This window comes from Trichosurus vulpecula, chromosome 1 (assembly GCF_011100635.1).
Source record: "Trichosurus vulpecula isolate mTriVul1 chromosome 1, mTriVul1.pri, whole genome shotgun sequence".
Taxonomy (NCBI): Eukaryota; Metazoa; Chordata; class Mammalia; order Diprotodontia; family Phalangeridae; genus Trichosurus; species Trichosurus vulpecula.
This window is the reverse complement of record NC_050573.1, coordinates 465750000-465763680: the sequence shown is the minus strand read 5'-3', so window position 1 is coordinate 465763680 and position 13681 is coordinate 465750000. Positions and strand designations below refer to the sequence as shown.

The 13681-nt window shown below is 37.1% G+C and overlaps 1 protein-coding gene across 12 annotated transcripts in view; it reads left to right on the top strand.

Annotated features, from left to right (window-relative positions):
- The window catches only part of FAM172A (family with sequence similarity 172 member A), a 527455-nt gene that overhangs the window by 19644 nt on the left and 494130 nt on the right, over positions 1–13681 (top strand). Inside the window, exon 1 of one of the 12 annotated variants that reach the window (XM_036768370.1) lies at positions 7773–7806. The exons of 10 other annotated variants lie outside the window; for them this stretch is intronic. The gene's annotated coding sequence lies outside the window, so the exon portion shown is untranslated. Of the gene's footprint in view, positions 1–7772; positions 7807–13681 lie in introns of those variants that run through there. One more of the 12 variants, XM_036768399.1, reaches the window with a different exon arrangement.

The window sequence follows — 13681 nt, the reverse complement described above, 5'->3', positions numbered from 1 at the left end:
ATTTTCTCTCAAGGAGGTCAGAGTCTAATGGGAGAGATAACATCTAAACTACTGTGCACAAGCAAGCTATGTACAGGATATAATCAAGATAATTAACCTAGGGAAGGCATTAGCCTTACGGGAGATTGGCCAAAGCTCCTTGTAAAAGGTGGAATTTGAAGGAAACCAGGGAAGCTAGGAGGTGCAGATGAGGACAGAGCGTTCTAGGAATGGGGGGACAGCCAATGAAAATGCCTGGAGTTGGGATGGAGTGTGAGGAACAGCAAGGAGGCCAGGTTTTTGTTTTTTGGTCCGAAGACAGCTCTTTTCCCCCTGTACTTCCTTGCCTCTCAGTCATCTGTAAAGAATCTTTCTTTTACTTGGACTTGATGCTAGATCTCTTCTATGCCTTACCTGTATTAATGATCAAAGGGTCATCAAACAAAGTTAACTTTACTTTTACCTTTCAAGGAATTTTTTATAATTTGGATGTATGCTTGGAAAACCTTGTTGGATAGAGAGCCTGTTTTGCTTTCTTTAGCATTTTTTTAAAGCTTGAGAAACAACAAATACAATGGATTTTGTATTCTTTACACTTTCATTAGTTTCATGATATTAAAGGCATGCCTGTGAAAGTCTGTCTGTTATTTTCTAATCATCCTGTCAAGGATGCCCTCAATGCATATGTAGATTATTTTCATAAACATTTTCTACAGATGGCAAAGTAGGCATATATATCACTACTTATTGATGTTCTCTTTGTTACCTTTTTTGGGTTTTAATAAAGTTGAAAAAATTTTCCATACCTTTGATTTTTTTGCTATTCCTTGAGAAATGCCTTCCCTTTTTACCCTTGGTCTAATCCATCTGCATTTCTCAATAACTCTCCTCATAAGCGTTATCTAGAAATCTTCATTTTAGAGAGGGCAATAGAAAGATGAATGGTGGGTGTGAGTAGGTTTCAGTATATTACAAACAATGTATTATGAAGGAGAAGTGAAGTAAAGGATGTCAACAAAGAAATGTATGAGCAAAAAAGAAGATGGACTGGTCATATGACCTAGAGGAAGGGATAAATATTAGGCCACTCTCATGCTCCATTGGTATTCTCATGATGATAGATAGGCAAAGCATTTATTAAGCACTCACTATGTGCCAGCTATTATGCTAAGCACTGGGAATACAAATACAAGCCAAAAAACCCAATAATCTGCCTCAAGTTGCTTATCTTCTGCGGGCGAAAGACAGCACATAAAAAAGGGAGCTGAGGGGAACGTAAGTTGAAGAGGATATCAGGGCATTATTAATAAGGATTTGAAGAGAGCATTGCTGCCCTAGTTTGTTATCTGTAATGGATGTTTGGGGAGGAACATACCAGTCAGATGGAGATGCTGTGGAATGGAGCCATAATCAATATTTTCATTGCCACCATGAGAACAAGGCTTCTGGGGGAGAGGTGGTCTGGGGAGCCATGACCTCATCCCGTTTTATAATTTGAATAAAAAGTCAGAAAGGCCCGAGACAGGATAGGTGGACTGCCTGTGGTGAACTTAGTAGAGTTCATGAAAAAGAATTTCACAGGATTAGCAGGCAAGGATAGGGTTCAGTAGAGAGAATACCCACATCAGTGAGATAACAGACAACATTTGAGTTTTCAAATATAGCGAACCATAAGTTGTAGAAAACAATATGTATAAATCCTGTCTTACAAATCTTCCACTATTAAAAGTAAATAAAAATTCATAAAAAGTACAAGAATAGCAAGTTTTTTTCTTTTTTCTTTCTTTTTTCCCTATATATATTTTATTTAATATTTTAGTTCTCAACATTGATTTCCACAAGATTTTGAGTTACAAATTTTCTCCCCATTTCTACCCTCCTCTCCCCATTCCAAGATGGCATATATTCTGATTGCCTCATTCCCCACTCAGCCCTCCCCACTATCACCCCATTCCCCCTATCCTCCCCCATTCCCTTTCCCCTTATTTTCTTGTAGGGCAGGATAGATTTCTATGCTCCATTCCCTATATATCTTGTTTCCCAGCTACATGCAAATTTTTTTAAAAATTTTTTTAAGCATCTGCTTTTAAAACTTTGAGTTCCAAATTCTCTCCCCTCTTCCCTCCCCACCCACCCTCCCTAGGAAGGCAAGAAATTCAACATAGGTCACATGTGTATCATTATGCAAAACACTTCCACAATGCTCATGTTGTGAAAGGCTAACTATATTTCCTTCCATCCTATAATGTCCCCCCGTTATTCAATTTTCTCCCTTGACCCTGTCCCTTTTCAAATGTGTTTGCTTTTGATTACCTCCTCCACCTGCACGACCTCCTCCACCCCCAGAACTGGCAACCGGACCCATCTGAACTTGATCCTGCAGTTTCCCCCTATCCTGCTCTTTGGCGTTTGTGGGTTGAGAAGTCTGGTAACTGCCACAGCTCACTGTTTTATGGCCCCAAGGCCTGTTCTGGCTGACTCACTCCAGGTCTGGTCTGTCCTGGTGCAGCCCACACTGGGCTGCCCTCTGCTCTCAGCACCGTGCAATAGACCCTTCCCGGTGACCATCCATGCTCTTCTGGGCTGGAGGTCTGTTTCCCTCTGCTATTTTGTGGGTTCCGCAGCTCTAGAATTTGTTCAGTGCCATTTTTACAGGTGTTTGGAGGGATTTGGGGGGGAGCTTAAGCAAGTCCCTGCTTTTCTGCTGCCATCTTGGCTCCCCGTTTCTTTTTTTTTTAAATGTAAGCTTAATTGATGATAGTTTCTGGAATTCAGTGTCCTGTTGTTTAAAAAAAAAAAACTAACCTGATAAGGAAACTTTGTAAAACAAACAAAACAAAAACACATTTCCCAGGGAATCAGTTATTTGGTATGGCTCCACTACAGAGATGTGTTCTTGGTTCCAAGCATACTTATCAGATTTTATTAGGTATCCTTTATGTTATTTTGGTTTTTTTTAAAATTTAATTTATTTAATATATTTAGTTTTCAGCATTGATTTTCACAAGAGTTTGAATTACAAATTTTCTCCCCGTTTCTACCCTCCCGCCCACTCCAAGATGGCGTATGTTCTGGTTGCACCATTCCCCAGTCAGCCCTCCCATCTGTCACCCCACTCCCCTCCCATCCCCCTTTCCCTTCTCTTGTAGGGCAAGATAAATTTCTGTGCCCCATTTCCTGTGTATCTTATTTCCTAGTTGCATGCAAAAACTTTTTTCTTTGTTGTTGTTTTTGAACATCTGTTTTTAAAACTTTGATTTCCAAATTCTCTCCCCTCTTCCCTCCCCGCCCACCCTCCCTAAGAAGGCAAGCAATTCAACATAGGCCACATGCGTATCATTATGTAAAACCCTTCCGCTATACTCATGTTGTGAAAGATTAACTATGTTTTGCTCCTTCCTAACCTATTCCCCTTTATTGAATTTTCTCCCTTGACCCTGTCCCTTTTCGAAAGTGTTTGTTTTTGATTACCTCCTCCCGCTATCTGCCCTCCCTTCTATCGTCCCAACTTTTTTATCTTCTTCCTCCTTCTTTCCTGTGGGGTAAGATACCCAATTGAGTGTGTATGGTATTCCCTCCTCAGGTCAAATCTGATGAGAGCAAGATTTACTCATTCCTCCTCACCTGCCCCCTCTTCCCTTCCTAGAGAATTGCTTTTTCTTGCCACTTTTACGCGAGATAATTTACCCCATTCTATCTCTCCCTTTTTCCCTCTTTCAATATATTCCTCTCTTATCCCTTAATTTTATTTTTTTAGATATCATCCCTTCATATTCAACTCACCCTGTGCCCTCTGTGTGTGCGTGTGTGTGTGTGCATATACATACATACACACACATATATATACACACCTACATATATACATACATAGACACACACATATGTATATATATGTATACACACACACACACACACATATATATATATATATATATATATATATATATATATATATGCATATTCCTTTCAGCTACTATGATATTGAGGTCTCATGAATCACACAGACCATCTTTCCATGTAGGAATGTAAACAAAACAATTCAACTTTAGTAAGTCCCTTATGATTTCTCTTTCTTGTTTACCTTTTCATGCTTCTCTTGATTCTTGTGTTTGAAAGTCACATTTTCTATTCAGCTCTGGTGTTTTCACTGAGAAAGCTTGAAAGTCCTCTATATTATTGAAAGTCCATATTTTGCCTTGGAGCATGATACTCAGTTTTGCTGGGTAGGTGATTCTTGGTTTTAATCCTAGCTCCATTGACCTCTGGAATATTGTATTCCAAGCCCTTCGGTCCCTTAATGTGGAAGCTGCTAGATCCTGTGTTATACTGATTGTGTTTCCACAATACTGAAATTGTTTCTTTCTGGCTGCTTGCAGTATTTTCTCCTTGACCTGGGAGCTCTGGAATTTGGCAACAACGTTCCTAGTAGTTTTCTTTTTGGGATCTATTTGGGATTCAATTTCTATTTTACCCCCTGGCTCTAGAATATCAGGGCAGTTCTCCTTGATAATTTCTTGAAAGATGATATCTAGGCTCTTTTTTTGATCATGGCTTTCAGGTAGTCCAATAATTTTTAAATTATCTCTCCTGCATCTATTCTCCAGGTCAGTGGTTTTTCCAATGAGATATTTCACATTGTCTTCCACTTTTTCATTCCTTTGGTTCTGTTTTATAATATCTTGATTTCTCATCAAGTCACTAGCTTCCACTTGTTCCAATCTCATTTTTAAGGTAGTATTTTCTTCAGTGGTCTTTTGGACTTCCTTTTCCATTTGTCTAATTCTGCCTTTCAAGCCATTCTTCTCCTCATTGGCTTTTTGGAGCTCTTTTGTCATTTGAGTTAGTCTATTTTTTAAAGTGTTGTTTTCTTCAATATTTTTTTCAGTATTTTTTTGGGTCTCCTTTGGCAAGTCATTGACTTGTTTTTCATGGTTTTCTCTTTTCTCGCATCATTCTTATTTCTCTTCCCAATTTTTCCTCTGCTTCTCTAACTTGCTTTTCCAACTCCTTTTTGAGCTCTTCCATGGCCTGAGACCAGTTCATGTTTTTCTTGGAGGCTTTTGATGTAGGCTCTTTGACTTTGTTGACTTCTTCTGGCTGTATGTTTTGGTCTTCTTTGTCACCAAATAAAGATTCCAAAGTCTGAGATGGAATCTGAGTGCGTTTTTGTTCCCTGGCCATGTTCCCAGCCAACTTACTTGACCCTTGAGTTTTTCCTCGGGGTATGACTGCTTGTAGAGCAAAGAGTACTTTGTTCCAAGCTTGAGGGGATGCGCTGTTGATTTCAGAGCTATTTCTATACAGCCAGCTCTGCCACACCAGCACTCCTCCTTCCTCAAGAACCACCAACCTGGACCTGACACAAATCTTAAGCAGGCTCTGCACGCCTGCTCTGATCTGCCACTTAATTCCTCCCACCACGTGGGCCTGGGGCCGGAAGTAACTGCAGCTGTAGTTCTGTAGCTGCACCTCCCCAGCTGCCCCTGGGGCAGTGGCCGAACCTCGAACTCTGTCCCCTGCAGCTTTTCCCACTAACCTTCTCTGTCGTCTTTGGTGTTTGTGGGTTAAGAAGTCTGGTAACTGCCACAGCTTGCTGATTCAGGGCACTAGGGCCTGTTCCAGCCTGCTGCTGGTCTGGTTGGTCCTGCCGCCGCCCACACTGAGCTCCACTCCCCTCTGCTCTGTGTGGATAGACCTCATCCAGCGACCATCCAGGCTGTCCTGGGCTACATCCCTGCTCCCCTCTACTATTTTGTGGGTTCTGCAGTTCTTGAATTTTTTCAGAGCCATCTTTTATAGTTTTTTGGAGGGACCTGGCCCTTTATATTATTTTGACTGCATCAGTTTAGCTATAGACAGGTTTCATAGAGTTTGCTGATTTTCTAGTAAGAATGGACTATTAGCAAAGTTAGTGCATAAAACTTCAAAAGAAACCAATATTGATAGGATGACCTAGCTTATTAAATGCCAATAGTCCTTTAAATGTAGATTGAGCAGAAGCTGCTTACTGTTATTTGACAGTTCAGGCAGCTTTATAATTTCCTTCATGCTAATTTGTGTACCAATAAAGGACAGTTGAATCAACATCTGTGTTTCAGAGAAAGGAAGTTTAACTCTCATGCAGAAAACAGTGATATTTTTGGCATTTGTCATTTAAACAAATAGAAATGCGTTTAACAAAATGCTAGGTTCAGACAAAGCACTAAATAAAATATTTCAAGCTTGTTTTATTCTCATTCTAGCACCAAGCCCTCCCTCCAGTGGCTGCTACTACAGAATTTTACTTTTTTTTTTTTTAACCTCAATCTGGGAAAACTGGCAAGTTTTTTTTCCCCCATTCCAAATCTGAATCTCAGTTTCTGTCTTAATAGTCAGAGACTGGAGGAAAATGATCTTCTGTGGCATCTACTCTTGGGTTCAAACCACAGTGAGTTCAACTGTGATGGAAAAGTGCCTAGAGTTCATTCATTAACCTACATCTTTCTTATTCTGGTCCCCTGTAACTGGTTCTCATCCCAGTATTTGAAAATTTAAAATATTCATGTTTTAAAAGACAAGTTTTCACTTTTTTACATTGAGTTGTTACAGTATATTTTACAAAGAACAAAACAACTTAAGCCACACATGATATGCTCTTAACAATTCATACACATAAAAACCTGATTAATGCATCTTTAAGATTAACAGAAGTTTTTGGATGGAAGACTGCATTTGAGTTTTTAATGGGTTTAAATGAAATAATATATGTAAAATATTCTGCAAAGTTTTAAAGCACAATGTAAATGCCAATTGTTAATACTGTTTTGAATTTTAAACCTTTTTAATCCTTTAGAATTTGTATATACTCAAAAGCTTTTGAGGTAAGAAAAAACTTAAAAAAAAAACCTTGAAGTGGAGAAAACTCAACATTGTCTCTTACTGGCTTTCTGGTAAGATGTTAGCAGTTTAGTTTCTTTTAATGTTTCAGGAGGGAAAGTAGAACAATTTATATTAGATCTAGTATCTTTGACCGTTTATAGTGACTTGATAGAGTGCACAGAACTAGCAGGATGCATAGTAGGATGAGAAAACTAATTGTAACTTTTTAAATATGTTACTTCAATGTTGCCAATGCTACCCACTCCCTCCTTTGAAATCTTGTAAAAAGACTATGTCATGGTAAATTATAGTTTATATCTGAATTAATGGACATTTTATAATATCACTTGTATTTTACAGAAAATTATTTTTACATATCTTTCTTAAATTCATTCATTCAATAGCTATTTATCACCTACTCTGAAAGATACAGTGGTAGGTAGGCTGTGTGCAATGGTTTTCATGGGTTTTATGTTTTATCCACACAAACTTTGGATTATACATTCCTTTTTCTAGCATATTAAGCATGAAAACTTAAATTAGAATAATTTTACTTCTTGGCTATAGCTCTACCATTTCTGCCTCCTTTTTTCATGCTCTATGTGAGAGTCACAAGAGGCTGCTTATCCCCCAGGTTCAATAATAGCATTGTATTCCAGATATTGTAGACTTTTCCATCGGAGCCCTATTGGGGTTTCTGTGTTTCAAAGCATTTGGCCAAAAAAACAATTTGAAACCTGAACTAGATGATCAGTATAGTATACTTGGAACCTGTTAAGACATAGTCGTGTGGTATTAGTTTCTTGTTGAATTTTTTTATTCAAGATTTCTTAACTCTTGGCTCCCTTTCTTTAGGTGGTTGGATTACAAAGTGCTGTTGCAGCTGATTGACAGTAACATGAGCTACCTCACTTCTTAAAAAGGTGTCCAAGGCGGCTGGAAGTGTCGTAAAGGTGACACCTTTAGTCTGTGAGTTACTCTGTACTTACAAAAACCCCAAATTGTTATAGTATTTCTTGATGATGGAGTGTAATCTATATGATTCGAGGATGGCAACTATGAGCATATCATTAGAACTTTAGTTTGTTTTGCTCTTATTTTTAAATCACAATTGGGGGTTTATATTGAGCCATTGACAGTTCCAATTTTAGACCACTTTTGACCAAAATATGCTTATATCAGATGGCCAGCGAGATTAAGGAGTGTACCTGCGGCCACAGAACTAAGTGTTTTTTGGTGAAGAACTCATAGGTCCAAAAGTGGGTCACATATGTACATAGCCTTGTCTTCATCATATCATGCTTTGGACATACTTGTTAATGAGATATGACTGAAATAAGGAGGAAAAGTGGTATAACAATATCAAGGGATGGTTTGCTTTGACCAATGGATTCTTTTCCAAGTGGGCCAGCCTCCTGGTAATGAATTTCTTTGTATTTACCTAAGCTGGTCTTTGTAATTGACTCAGTCACTTGCCAGGGCCAAACTCAAATTCTTTCCAACATGGTTGAACCTGTCAGAAATTGGACTCTAGGGTCGGTTTTGGACCATGAAGAAATATAGAAGCGGTACTTTTTGAAATTTGAAGCAGAATCAGAGTAAAATAGGTCATCAGATAATAGTATATTTGTATGTGTGTATACACACAAATATCTGTATACGTGAAAAAGATGATGATCTAGTAACATAGTAAGAGTGAGGAATAATCAGTTCTGTCATAGTACTCCACTAATATTCTTGAGATATCAGAAGAAATCAAGGTAGGTCCCCCTAGCACATTGAGTAGACCAACTTTGGTGGATCTTATGGGAAAACACGCACAAGAGCTGCACAGGATGGCTAGACTTTGATGGGTGGTGACCTGCGTTGTTGGATGTATATCAGCGGAATTTCAGGTCCTTTTGAGTATCAAGGAAACCTACTGTAGGAGCAATGTCAAAGACATTTCAGTCCACTAAAGGATTCTGAGGACTCCTTAGGCAGATCTGTATTGTAACTGATTCTCATTGCCAAGGTTTGGGTATATTCATGGTCCCACATGAGCTTGGTCCTAGGGCAAACTGTAATATATGAAATTTGTGTGAAATAACTTTCTCTTTCTTTTTTGATATCCTCTTTCCATATGAATTTTCGTCCCCTCTACCCAAATATTCCATTATCTTGTTTGATCTGGTTGCCTTATTCTTTCCTCACCTGTGCCCTCACTTCCCTACAAAAAGAGCTATGTTTTTTTATCTCTTGGGTAGTATGCACCAAGTGATTCCAGGGTGGGAATAGAGATTGGAGTTACCTTTTCTTATTTGGTAAATGGGCCTTTTGATGCTTCTCAAGTCACTGAAAAAAAAAAAAAACAAAACAGGTAGTTACTTATTCTTCTTTTTACCCAATCTTTAAGACTCCCCCAGATTGGTGATAAATTGTTGAGTTAGATTTCCTGTACTTATTCCAGTATGGATCTGAGTCCTGAGAGCTGGGGCCAGAGCTAGACCAATGTTTTGGAGCAAACACATTATACAGTGGTCACTTGGAATTGAGTACATTGTTCTGGTGGGATATTGTAATTATGTAGGTGCAGGAAAAGTAGAATAAATTTATTTTTATCACAGTTATCATAGGTATTTTCTACCTGCTAGAAAAAAAAAATCTAGAGTCCCCATGTGTATTCTATATTCTTTTCAAGTGCTTTGGCAAGATGCTGAGCAAACAGGGCACCCAAGAAATATTCCATCGTTCTGTGTTTTGAAATGCTGACTGGATCAAGATTACACGACAAGTTATTTATAGCTTTATTTATACATAGTGGATTCTCTGTTGGAGTCATAGAGGAAAAGAAGATATGATAATTGCTTTGTGTAGCTCACAGAATGAAATCGCAAACTGAGATGTTTTGAATCTAGTTTGTACTGTAACCATTCCTAGCAAAACTATTTTTAAACAGTAGTGGTTATCATGAACTATACAGCATGTCAACTGTGTCCCAATTCACATCAGTAAAAACCTTCTGCTCCTTTATTCCCTATAACCTAACCTCCATCAGATAATGCCAAATAAACTATGTCAAGTGCATGTATTAGTATATATCAGATGTATCAAACTGCTTGCTAGCTGCATTTTCGGGAGTGTTTATCTGTGGTCATGCAGGTTATAACTCTGAATTTTTATTAGGAAAACTAAATTGAGAATTTATAATGTTCTTGATTTAGCTCCACCAGCTGTGCCACAGCTCTGGAAAACAATTGAAGATGGTCAAAATGAAACACAACGAGTAAGAGGATAACAGACAAATTGCTTTTGCTTCTTGCTGAGCTGCTTTGCCTAGGCTGCTGTCAGGTCCAAGGTCAGAGGCAGAATAATTACTAACTGCCTAATTTATTCCTTCATAAGTTTAAATACAGTGAATTGATATGTGTACCTTTAAGCATGTGTTGTCTAATTTAGGGTAAAATATTAATAATTGCTGTTTAATCCTGGGAATGTATTCCGGTCATTTAAAGTTAGTAACATGACACTAAAACCAAATAGTACCAATGTTTGAAATTTCCCTTTTGCTCTGGAAATCAGCTTTAATAACATGTTTCTTCATTGAGAAATATACTTATTTGGGGGCCAATACACAAAGAATTATTTGAAATCCTACATTTATATGAATTCTAAACCATATAGTTATTTATTGGAAGAAATTTAGCCTGATGTGAGGAGAGTAAAAAGGTATACTGTAATCTAAATATAATTCGTAAGATTTTATATATGTAACATTATACTTAGACCCACTGTTATTAGGATCCTCCTTCAATTCTGCTAAAAAAATGGTCTTCAGCAAGAAAGGCAGTTAATAGTGAAATTTGTACATAAACGGCATACTTAAATATTTTCGATCTGTGATATCATCAGCAGAGGTACTTGGTACCCTGCCACAAATCATACTTTATTTATGACTTCCTATTTGATTTTTGTCACTTTCTTTCTATTGATCCTCCAGGAAAGGTCTACTTAATACATGGGAGGCCTTCCTCTGCTGTTTTCTGTAGATATGTTTGGACAGAAGTTAAAAGATGCAGATGTTTATTGTTAGGTCATTCTTCAAGAATGGCTACAGTTTCCTCCATTCCAAATGAAATACTTCCCTGACCGAAATTTATGATGTTTCACATTCTAGTTCTTTCTGTAAGGGTACTTCATACCTCTCCAGTGTTGTGAGGGTAAGCTTGTCTTGTGAATATTTTGGACATTTATCTTTTTAACAAATATTACTTTTATTCATGTATCTGGAGTATATAAATTAAAATAATTTAGAAATATATCTAGGATCAAAGCTAATATCAAACTGATTTATGTAGTTCATTATTATTATCCATTAACATTTTTCATTTACTTTATTGGTCATTAAAAAAGGCCTCAGTTTGAAAAGATGGATCACATAGGTTATTGACAGTTAGGAATGAAGTTTCCTTTGTTGGTGGCAATGAATTGGGTTACTAAAATAAAACTATTTGGTCTGCTTTTATTTTGCTTTTTGATGATAATATTTACATAATTTCATTGGAGATAAGAGTCTAGTAATTACTTGGGTTCCATTTTCTTTGTATTATTCTCTATTTTTACTTCAGGGATAAGTGCTTGTTTTCTTTTCGTAGGAAGCTTATACCTTTTGTAGCCTTGTGGTCGTGGTTCATAGTTTTTTACCCTTTGGCCAAAGTAGCAGATTTTGATTGTAGTAGTACAGAGCTTCATTTGAATAAATTAATTTTTATTATTACTTTTTAAAAAAAGAATAAGTCTTCCCATACTGGAATGGGATGCTGGAATGCATGGGACCGTTCATGGGCTGATGCCACTTCTGATTTTGACCTATTCCATTTCAAGCCTGTGTCGATTAATCTGCCTTATGTAACCTGGCAGTATCGTTGTTCCTGAGGCTTTACTGTATTGGTGCGGAATCCAGTTCTGCAGCACAGAACTCCTAAGCTTAAGATATCTACTAAATTTGATTTTCAGAATTTCTATTTTTTGTTTAGCTTTTTAAAAAATCGTTACTTTTCTGTTTGTTTTTAGTTATGTGACCAATTATTTAGGTCTGTTTCTTTTGTTGGATGAAAGTGTTAAGAAATTAAAATTATCCCCAAAGAACTACTTTGGATCCAATTTGGATCCATTCCAAAGGTTTTTTTTTTTTTAATTATAGTTTTTCATCATAGTTTTCTTTGATGAAATTATTGTTTGTGTGATTTGTGCTGTGATCCACCAATTCCTTAGGATTACATTAATTAGCTTTCATTTAAGTTTTTATTTTTTTTCTTCTGAGGCTCTGTTATGCAGTTTTTATTGTATTGTGTAATCAGTAAAGGGGGTCTAATATTTCTGCTTTTTCTGCATTTGTTTATCAAGTTTTTTATGCCCTAGTATGTGGTCAATTTTTGTAAAGGTGTGAGGCATGCATAGTTGAGAAATATTTCTGTTCCTTTCAATTCCTGTTCAGTAATCTCCGGAGATCTATCATATCTGACTTTTATAAAATGCTATTCAAGTCTGTAATTTCTTTCTTGTTTGCCTTTTTGTTGCTTTTCTTTGGTTCTGAATAGGACATATTGAGGTCCTCTGCAATTATAGTTTTGTTGGCTGTTTTTATCTATAGTTTGATTAGCTTTTCTTTTATGTATTTAGATGTTGGAGCATCTGTACATATATATCAAGTATTGATATTTCAGTTTTCTGAGAAGCATCACAGATTAGTGGCTAGAGTCATTTTTGAAGCCAAGAACATCCTGGGCAAGTTATTTAACTTCCTATCAGTACTTAAGGCAACTCTCAAAAATTACTTTTCAGAGAAAGTGATGATCTGTATTGATTGGAGTTTTCTCACCAGGAAGTAACTCATACTATTGAAATCCCAGGTCAAGTCTTGTTATTTCATTATTTATGATGTCTTTAAACATAATATAGTTTCCCTCTTTATCTCTTTAAATGCTATTTGCTTTTGCTGAGTTCATGACTGCCACCCCTGCTTTTTTGGTTTCATTTAAGATATAATAAATTCTGTTTCATCCTTTCATTTTCACTATCTGTGTCTTCATGTTTTAAGCATGGTATACTATAAGCAGTACATTTTTGGATTCTTCTTTCCCATCTGTTCTTCTACCCTCCTCTGTTTTATGAGTGATTATTTTCATTCACATTTGTTGTTATAAATGATTGTTAATTGTGTTTTTTTTTAATCGTACTTTCCTACAACTTTTTTCATGTCTGACCCCTGTACTATCCAAAGAAAAACAAGGTGGGGAAATAAAATCAGTGAAATTAACATTGAACAATCTATATTTGGAGTGGTATGAATCCCATTCACCTGTCTTTTCTCTCTAGAAGAAAGCCCAGACCTCTCTATCGTTGATTCTTATACTTTCTTTTGTTCCTTTTGATTCCCACTCTATCATGTAGCTGATTTTTGTTCTACTTCCCCAGCGCTCCCCTGTCTCTTAACACTGCCCCTCTTTACTTCTCCCGGGTCCCCTCCTTTGTCCCTCTTATATTGCTGGGCAGTGACCTGCAGGGAGGCAGGACTGGGAATGGTGCAGGGAGATGGTCTCTTCTGCTGTCCTAGATTGGATGGAATAGTTTACTGGTGTTTTCTTTTTGTTTTATTGGTCATTATTTCAGCTGGCATCCTTTTCCCATCTTTATTGGAGAGTAGCTTAGGGGAGCTAGGCTCAGCTGTAATTGTAGTATGCAGTTCTGTTTTGAAGGTCACTAGTATAGGTGGTTCATATACTTTTCTCAGTAAACTTCAGTGACTTCTTTTTGCTTTGAGGATCAAATTCCTTATACTTAATCTCTATCTCCACTCTCAGGG